We start from the raw sequence: 9,844 nt of genomic DNA on the forward strand, positions 1-9,844 counted from the left end.
TCCAGGACGTCACCCCGACGGCCAGCTCCACCCCGCTGCTGGCCGGTGGTCACCTCGACTGAGCCCCCTCTCCGACGCCGTAAACCCTAGGCCGAACTGGGCTGCTTCCAGCCGGCCAGCAGCCTCCCCAGCTGGGCTGCCTCGCTGGGAGAAGCTACTACGGTGCCGAACGTTTCTGAAATCGCCACTTGGAGTTAGAAGCTGCGTTTGGAAGCTGAATTTGAGGATTTTTAGAAGCTTGGGGAGGTTCAGAACAGGTCCTAGGCATCATCCCTCGCCGCCGCTGGACTCTTCGCCCCCGCGCCGCTATGATGGCCATGGCGCTGCTCGCCGGCGCCGCGGGGACTGCCGGAGCCGTGGCGTCCCCTCAGCCTGACTCCGACGCAGGAGTTGTGATGGCTGTATTCAAGTACAACTTCGGTGCGCCCCTCTCGCCTCCCTTTCCCGCCCCCCTCCGATGGAGGGTTACTTCTGGCTGGGTGCTTGGTTTTGGGGATCTAAATCTAAAGCTCAGTGCTCGTGCGTGCGTGTGTGTGTGTGTGTAGCGGCGCAGTTCCTTTCGAGGATCATCCCCTTCTTGTACAACGGCTGGTTCGTGCGCCAGCTCAGGGCCGACGACTGCGCGGTGCGGATCTCCCCTGCTCCCTCTTTTCTTCCTCCTCGGTTCAGTGCAGCAAGCAATCGATTTGTTTGATTTCATTCCTCGATGGGGAGCTAACTAGTTCCATGATGACATTTGGTGCTTTGGAGTTGAAATACAGCGTCAAGCTTAGTTAGCATCAGTGGTGCCCATTCCATGTGGATTCTAGTCTTTATTGTGGTTAAGTATGATAGTGTCCTCAGTTCATGCCTGCAGTTTTGAATCCTGGCCATTACATACATGGTTGGGACTGAAACTCTGGGTCTGTCATAAAGTGGATGCCTGGGATGGGATCTTTCTGAAGTGAAGTTCTAATTCTAGTTGCAGCGTGTGTTTGTTTCTCTGTGAAAATTCGTGATTACTGACAGCACCCCAACCTTGTTCTTTGAGCTACTGAAGCGAAATGATGCATCTGGTCGATCGCACACTGTAATTATCATAGTGGTCGTTTTCAGTTATTTGAGTCGTTCATGTATGTGCATTGTAATGGCTCCCTTGCGATTGTTTGGTTTCTTTACTAGCTAGGAGTTGCCGGATCTTTTCATTTTGGTGAACATTATATTGAATTTCATGCTATTTTTTAAGACGGAACCAGATGTTTCTTGTTGTTAATATTTTCTAATGTGTTTGTCACTTATCTGGCAGGCATATGCATTGCAGCTTCCACTTTTCATCAATTGTGTCTTATTTTTAAGCCGGGAGGGGTTTCGGCGTGCTTGCTTGCGTAATAATTCTGGGAGGTATTGCAAAATTTACAAACTTTGAGGTTCATCCATGTACTGCGATTAAATGGAAGACACAATTGAAAATAAATAATTTTTTATAATAATTCTGGGAGGTATTGCAAAATTGCGGAATTATTCCCATTTTGTGTGTTTGTTAAACTCTGTTGTTATATTCACATTAAAATCTCTATCAGTTCTGAACCACGTGATTTTTAGGAAAACTTTCTCTGATCTTGTAATATTTTTCCTTATTACTTGCTGCGCTGGAGTATTTCTCAACTGATGACTTAATACTTATATTACAGTGGTGATGTGTTGAGTGACGAAGAGATACTGAAGGTAGCTTGGATGATCATCCCGTTTGGCTTGTTTGTGACTTCTATTGGCAGTCTATTTGTGTTCAGAATAAAGAAACTGAAGTTATCTGACCCTTATGCAAAAGCTACGTTAATCATCGGTAAGTCTTCCATGAATTTACTAGTAGTAAGTTATTTGTATATTTATCCCGAGCAAGATAATTGATATTTCATTAAGGACACCTCTCCAAGAATTAATTTGTCAGTTAGTTGATTCAGTTTGATTGAGTACGGCAAAATAACAAGCCTCATTAAATTGTTAGAGGCACTGCGGTATTATATCTTTATAGAAAAAGTCCACTTTTCAACCCTGATTTATTGCAGAAGTTCGCTTTTCAACTGTGAACTATAATACTCCCTCCGTCCCAGAATAAGTGTCTCAACTTCAGTACAACTTTTCACTAAAGTTGTACAAAGTTGAGACACTTATTTTGGGACGGAGGGAGTACCATTTGAATTGCTCCAGTTTCACCTGCTGTGATCTCACAAGTAGTTTAGGGTGATGTGTCTACCATCTCTCTGCTGTGCCACCAAATTTGACTTCTTGTCTGTTCCCAATATAAAAAATGATCTGAATGGCAAGGTTTCTTCTTGGCATGTTTGTTTGTTATAATGGCAGTGACATGGTGGACACATGCATAGTTGCATACATGTCACTCCAAATCACTTTTGAAGCCACCTGGGGGTGAAAAGTGGATTGTTTCAGTAGTTCTAGGTTGCAAAATGGTTTTGGAGTTCAGGGTTGAGAGTGGTTTTTTTTTCTGTCTTAGATTAAATGCAAATGCTGAACACGGAGCTCTTGATCTATAAAATGGACAAGTATTTCATGCTGCCATGCAGCTACATGGAGCATCTTGTAGAATTGCATTTCATGCTGTCATGCAGCTATTTTATTTTTTAAATTGCGCCAGACAGCTCTTGAACTCAAGATCTCTTGGCTCTAATACCATGTAGAATTGCATGCACTAACCAGTTCTCCCAATATCTCAAGCTGATGGGGAAAGGTGGGCTATGCATTTATACTTCAACACATCCCATATAGATATCCTACTATTACTCCTAAGCTAGAGTGCCTTCTCATTTCAATGTTTTGTCCACTTCCCTCACATTGAGATCTGATGTTTTTATCTGGTCCAAAATGGCAGGATTTGCGTGTATCTTGGAGCTACTGGCAGAACCTTTGTATATTCTTTCCCAAACGAAGAAATACTACATAATAAGAGTGTATACTGAACCTGCAGCTACTCTGCTACGTTGCCTAACAACTTATATCTTCATAAAAGGACATATTAAAGTGGTAATGCCACATTAGCCTTTTACTCCAGTTTATTACCGACCGCATAAAATGCATACGCCCACAATGTTCTCATTGTTTACACCTAATATTCGGGAATCTACATTGCACACAATTGCCTTGTAATTATACTTGAAATGGTCACCAATCAATGAATCATTCTGAAAAAAAAATGACCATTTAGTGCAACTACCTCAATCCAATTATCTATTTTGTTTTCAGTGAAACCATCTCATTATCAAAACTAAAACAAAGTTAGTGCAACCATCTACATGGTTATACATCCAACTTTGTGACAAACTAATAATCCATGACGTTCCAATAGCCAGTCCGTACTGTATATTGTATTTTTTTTTGGTATGTGTACCAAGGATAATATTTGTATATATTAGAAGATTTCAACTACTATATTTTTGTGGTTGGCTAACAAATACAACTTTCCTAATTATAATAAGATAGAAATATCGGGAACAGTTTCCTTCGTCATTCATTTGTCCTGTGTTGTACTCATCCATTTTAAGTTTATCTTAAAAAATGATAGAGCTTTGCAGGATAAACAGTATAATTTTGCCAAGTGACATACTGTTAGAGTACATAATGGGCCTAATGGGCCCGTTAGTCTTAGGGTTAATTAGAGATAAGGGTCGTTTGCTTAGGGGTCAAGTAAGCCTTGCTTGGAAGTCAAGTAAACCTCTCTATATAAAGAGAGGAGATGTATCAATCTAATCAAGCAAGAATTAAGAAGGAAATCCCTTCCCTCTTGCCCGGCCGTGGGCAAAAAGACCCCCGGCCGGCCCTCTCGCGCCCTCCTTCTAGCAGCGCCATAACAATTTGGTATCAGCTAGCTTCGGTTCGATCATGTCTTCACCGCCGCCAAGCCCGTCTCTTCCGCTGCCGGTCACCTCGTCGCCTCCGGCGACCACCACGACCGTCGCCCCGCTCCTGCCCGCGCCAAGATCCTCCGTCACGCCCGCCCCCGCCGTCCTCACCCCGGAGGAGGTGCTCGGGGTGCTGCGGGACCTAACCCAGGCGGTCCAGGAGATCCACCTGTTATTGGCCGGGTCCTACGGGCCGCACCCGGCTGTGTCACCCATCGTCGCCCCCGCGCCGCCGTGGCTGCCGTGGCAGCCGCTGCAGCTGCCATCCATCGCCACCACCGCCCAGCCCTGGCTGCAGCGGCAGCCGCCGCTCCTGGCGGCCTCTGCTGCGCCCGGCGCTCCGCCGCTCCGCCGCAGCAGCCGCTGTTGCTGCCCGGCGCGACACCGCAGCAGCCATCGCCAGTCAGCTCCGCCGCCCAGTATGGATGCCCTACGACGGGACAGCGATGACCTCGTTCCCATCAGCGCCGCCGCCATCCCAGGGCGTCCACATCCAGCAGATCAAGTCCCCGCCGTCACCGTCACCGCTTCCGTCTTGGATCGCTACGTGTCGGCGGCGGTGAGGCTGCAGGCTGCTGCACGCGGCCTCCTAGCGTGTCGGCGTGTGCGGGAGATGCGTGGTCTGCAGCTGCCGCTCCTCCAAGTTGTCCTTTACTGCGCAAAGGACCTCACTCCGTCCGCTGCATCGGGGATCTTGGGCATGCTGTTTTCCCCGCGGGCAGCAACCTCAAAATCTGCGACATCGGCGGTTGGGGGGGCGCACCCCTCCTCGTCATTCTCCATCGCAAGCCCTCCACTCTTCTCTGTGCGGTGCGGACCAACAGCCGTCCGGCGGGAAGGAGGGGTGTCACAGACAGGAGCGCACCGTGTAGCACCACTGCAATCAGCCACCGGCCGCCGCGAGGGCGCCTCTGCTGGTCACTCTTGCGAACACTTCCAGGTGGCCATTCACATGCACTCCTTTTGTCCAGGTGGTGTCCATGGGATCCAGGTGGCTCTACACGTGCACGTCCGACGTGCGGATGGTGTCCACTTTTTGTTAAGGGGTCCAAAATAAAGCGACCGAGTCCATTTCAGGTTGAGAATAATAAAACAAACCGAGATGTAAAAGGCTTGTTTTAGGTGTTAGGTTTGTGTTGCGTCGAGTCATGGTTATAAGTTGGTTAGGCTGCAGCCCGAGGACAAGCTGCATGTCCAGGTGGGGTGTAGTGTTAGAGTACATAATGGGCCTAATGGGCCCGTTAGTCTTAGGGTTAATTAGAGATAAGGGTCGTTTGCTTAGGGGTCAAGTAAGCCTTGCTTGGAAGTCAAGTAAACCTCTATATAAAGAGAGGAGATGTATCAATCTAATCAAGCAAGAATTAAGAAGGAAATCCCTTCCCTCTTGCCCGGCCGTGGGCAAAAAGACCCCCGGCCGGCCCTCTCGCGCCCTCCTTCTAGCAGCGCCATAACACATACCCATTCATGCTTTCCCATGTAATTTTAATTTGTATTACGTTTGTTGATCAATACAGTACTATAATAGTGATTTTTTGTAGGAGATGCTGGTCGTATTTGCTTTGTCTCAGGTCGTCTATGCGGCCTGCATTTTCATTGGATATTGGGCATATTTTCTTTTATTTGCTAATATCAGAACTTTTGATCTCCTTCCATTCAGGTTTCTTCTTTATTTGTGTTTTTAGTTGTATATAATTAGGCATGAGTTATAACAAGTTAATTATATTTCCTTGTTGATGCCAAAACACGCACATTGTCAGGTTGTCAACTCTGATGGTCTATGATAAACAGTTATTGCACATGTGCATATTGTTTACAGGCCAGACTATCAGGAAATTGATTCTCCAAGAAGGCGAAAAATTTGTTCTTGTTTGGTTTGATACTCCATTTAACCAGGCTGCATATGGTCTTGTGGATAAATTAGGCAAGTATGTCAAGCACCTTCTGTTTCAAGTGCTTTTCTTTAGATAAATGGCAGTTGGCGAGGTGTGGTTCATCAATGCCTCCCACCTCCTTTTCTCACCTTACTAGAATATCTCCAACAAAAAATAACAAATTAACTAACTAAAAATATGACAAAGCTATCCAAAATACTGACTCAACCACCTTCTGAAAAATCTCTAATGATCTTGTAATTGTTTGCAGGAAGTCTGGTTGTTAGAATAATTTTCCTGCCGTTTGAGGAGAGTTCTTATGCTACATTCACCCAATTAGCATCAGGTTGCTCTTTTGCATGAATATAAAGTTTCATTTTACTATGATAGCTAAGTACAATTGCTTATCATCTGTTTGGCTTGAAAGATTGAATTTCATGCATTTGCGTCATTGCGGTCTACTGATCTGGAGAATCCGTCTGTAAGTTTTGCCTATTGAGCATCTCTGTACTTGATTAGTCAAAGGAGGTTAACCTATGTTGTGCTGGTATCTGCTAAACAAAAACACTCATGAAATATAGTTTTCTTTCCAAATCCATTTGGTTTGCTGAATTGATTATGTTCTTGTGAAGTGACTGCTTTGTGTATTGGCTACTGGTCGTTTGATATTTCTGCCCACTTTCTGCATGTTTGCTATTCTCATTGTTCAGTATTTAAATTACTCATGACCTGTCTCACAGGAAGTAAGCCTCTTACAAGTACTATGAATTATTATTATTATTATTGCTAAGATAAGCATTGCTGCCAGTGCAACAAAACAAGATTACCTTTTGCATATTCCTTGCTATCTTAAATTGTAATGTTTAACACAATTCCGGCTTATAACGCTGCTGCTGTCCAGTTGTTAGAATTTAGATATGACCATTCCTATATCTCAAGCTATCTGAAATTATTAGTTTTGGCATATTTTTAGTTTGGTGCTGCTGTTTAATAACTCGTCCTTACAATTATAGTTGGCCATTGAACTCTTAGCAAAATTACTAAAACAATATGTTGTGTGCATTATCTTTGGATTTATATTTCTCTGAAAGAGCTAATGATGGATCCTTATCCACAGGGCAAACTCCTGAGAATATATCCAATCTGGAAGGTTCTTTGCTCGGAGCTCTTAAACTTATTATGCTGATAGGTACGCTGTCCAATACTGAATGCTCTAATGCATATATTAATCTATTTATCTACATGTTTTAGTTGCTGTCAACTTCAACCTCCTAGTTTTCTGTGGATATTAGATACGTTAACAGCCCTTGAATATGATCATCCTCTAACAATGCAGGTCTCGTGGTCATTTCTTTTGGTCCAAGTTATTCATACACCCTTCTGAATCTATTATATGGAAGAAGATATAGTGATGGCGAAGCTACAGCTGTCCTCCGTTTCTATTGTGTTTACATATCTTCTTAGCAATGAATGGTTTGTATTTGGAACTTACATGCAGCAGCTCTGCATATATTCATTCTATAATCTTGCAAAGTAGTTTTTTTAAATAATGTTACGAATATTTCATTGATGAATAGTAACTCTGCACTGGTACCTGTCAAATCTAAATTGTGTATTTGATTTTAAACTAGTTTTTGCAAACCCAGAATTTGGAACACTGGGCATAACAGTCCCAGTTTCGCGCTTTCTGTTTTTAGTTTTTTCTTCAGTTATGATGCATGTAGCACAGTAATATATCCAACTTGATATGAGGAACAGTTATAATTTCTTTCAACCATTTAATTAGCAGTTACGTTCATCCAAGTTATGACTTGGTCTCTCCTTTGAAAGCTATCAGTTGTTCTTTTATATCTCATCCTGCACAACAATATAGCTGAAAAACATCTTTATTGAATGAAAACTAACTATACTATGCATTCTCTTGACAAGATTTTGACCTTCTCTGTATTAATATTTTACGGAAAAGCTAAAAATCTGACGTCAGATTTTTAGGCATGGCAAATCTGACATTTTTCATGGCAATTTATATTGTTGCGATAATGGCAAATTTAGTTTACAAGCACGGCAATTCCTGACCAAAAAATAAACTGAGACAGATTTGCCATGCTTGCCAACTAAACTTGCCATCCTTGACGAACATAGTCAAAAATCTGACGTCAGATTTGTAGTAGAGTCTATATTATACGAACAAGAAATATGCTACTGGTGGTGCTGATTGTTAGATATACCTGGGCTATTTAGTAGAGTATTTGGTTAAATGTGCATATTGATGAAGTTCCGCATGAATGACTTATGTCCTTAGATATTTTCAGGCACTTCTGAAGCTTTCCTTCATTCTGTTGCCAATGAAAGCCAGCTTAAGAAGTCAAACAATATGTTGCTCCTCTTCTCAGCAATTTATACTGTTCTAAATGTTGCTTTTATTAAATCTGCCGGAGCTGTTGGGTTGATTGCTGCAAATTCTGTCAGTATCCTTTAGTAATAACTATGCTATCCTTGTTTTCTTCAAATCAATCTTTTCCTGGGAGAACTTCCTTTGCGCCTTGACTGTCTGTAAAGATATGCTACTGCGAATCTCATATTCTGCAGTATTCATCAATGAGTATTTTAAGGTAAAGTTTCTTGAATGTTCCACCTTGAGATTTTTTTCCTTGTATAAGGATTGCATTTGTAAAAAAAAAAACTGATGATATATTTACAGGGCTCATTCTCCTTCTACCGCTGCTTGCCAGCGGGCTGGGGCGTTCTGCTCATTTCTGGTCTGACCACAGCTTTCTCCGAGAGGATGTTTCTGAATAGAAATAGGTTCAAGCAGACCCTTCCCATTCACATGGTGATAGGCATTATGTGCCTGGGCTTCTCATTGCTTGAGATGTAAGCACTACATCACCACAGAATGATACTTGCTCCGTTCAGATACTTCCTTCGCTCCATACTGTTAGTGGATAGTAGATTTATAAAAAAAACTTTGTAAGCTTTGACCAAATTTACATGAAATTTATCAACATTTAGAATACCAAATCCATACCACTAGATTCATCATGAAATATATTTTCATGTACTGTAGATATAGATACTTTTCTCTATAAACTCTGGTCAAAGTTTATGAAGCTTGACTTTTGAGAAAACCAGTGCGCACTATATTATGGAACGTAGGGAGTATTATTAATCATCCTGACACGGCTTGTTTCTCAAGCAGATACCGTGGCGAAAAGCAGTTCTTGGTGAGCATCATCAAATCGTTGAAGGGTCACAACATACACACATGAATTTTTATATTTGGGGCAAGTGGATTTACCCCAGATATATAAATGATATTTCCATACAACATACGTGCTGTAAATTCTTGTATACTGGCTAGTGTACCAAAGAAAGGAGCTGGACCCAGCAGCTGGAGAGGCTTCTCAAAGAACAGATCAAATTGACCGAAATCATAGATTGCTGCTATGCAGTGAATTGAATTGCTGGGACAAGTTATAGAGGTGACATAAAGCATAGATCATCTGGGTAGATAGGTAATATATTCTGTAACTTTTTTACATCGGACTTATTAAGATTAAATTGCAGCATGGTTGCCCTTAATTTACCATGTTGTGCCATTCATGTTTTGTTACCTGAGTTCCAATGTAGAATTACAAAATTCCTTAATTGTTAGATAGCTGGGCATGAATTGTGTGGTAACGATTTTATGTCTGACGATTGTGTGGATCACCTACTCCCTATGGTTCCTCATTTTTCATGCCTACTCCCAACACCCATCTTGAGCGAGGATTGTGTTTCCTGGGTTGTGGGAAACGTATTGGTTTTGCGCTCCATGCGGATCGTAATTATGCCTTTTGAACCGGCATCTTGATATGTAAACAAGCATCTGTTTTTTCTGATAATTTTACTTATAATTTGCACTAATGAATGGCATTATCGTTGCTAATGCCAACCAAAATTACCGTATTTATTTTTCTATCACAACTTATTAAGGGATGGTTTAAACCAACAGTTGTGTACACTTAATAACATGTCAAAAATGGCACTATCGTTGCTAATGCCATTACCCTTTTTTTATCACAACTTAGTAGGGACGGC

At 42.3% G+C, this 9,844-nt stretch overlaps 1 pseudogene; it reads left to right on the plus strand.

The window, feature by feature from the left end:
- The first annotated feature begins 6 nt into the window (after positions 1–6).
- LOC119277837 lies at positions 7–9,412 on the plus strand (annotated as a pseudogene).
- Positions 9,413–9,844: the final 432 nt, after the last annotated feature.

This window comes from Triticum dicoccoides, chromosome 3B (assembly GCF_002162155.2).
Source record: "Triticum dicoccoides isolate Atlit2015 ecotype Zavitan chromosome 3B, WEW_v2.0, whole genome shotgun sequence".
Classification (NCBI taxonomy): Eukaryota; Viridiplantae; Streptophyta; class Magnoliopsida; order Poales; family Poaceae; genus Triticum; species Triticum dicoccoides.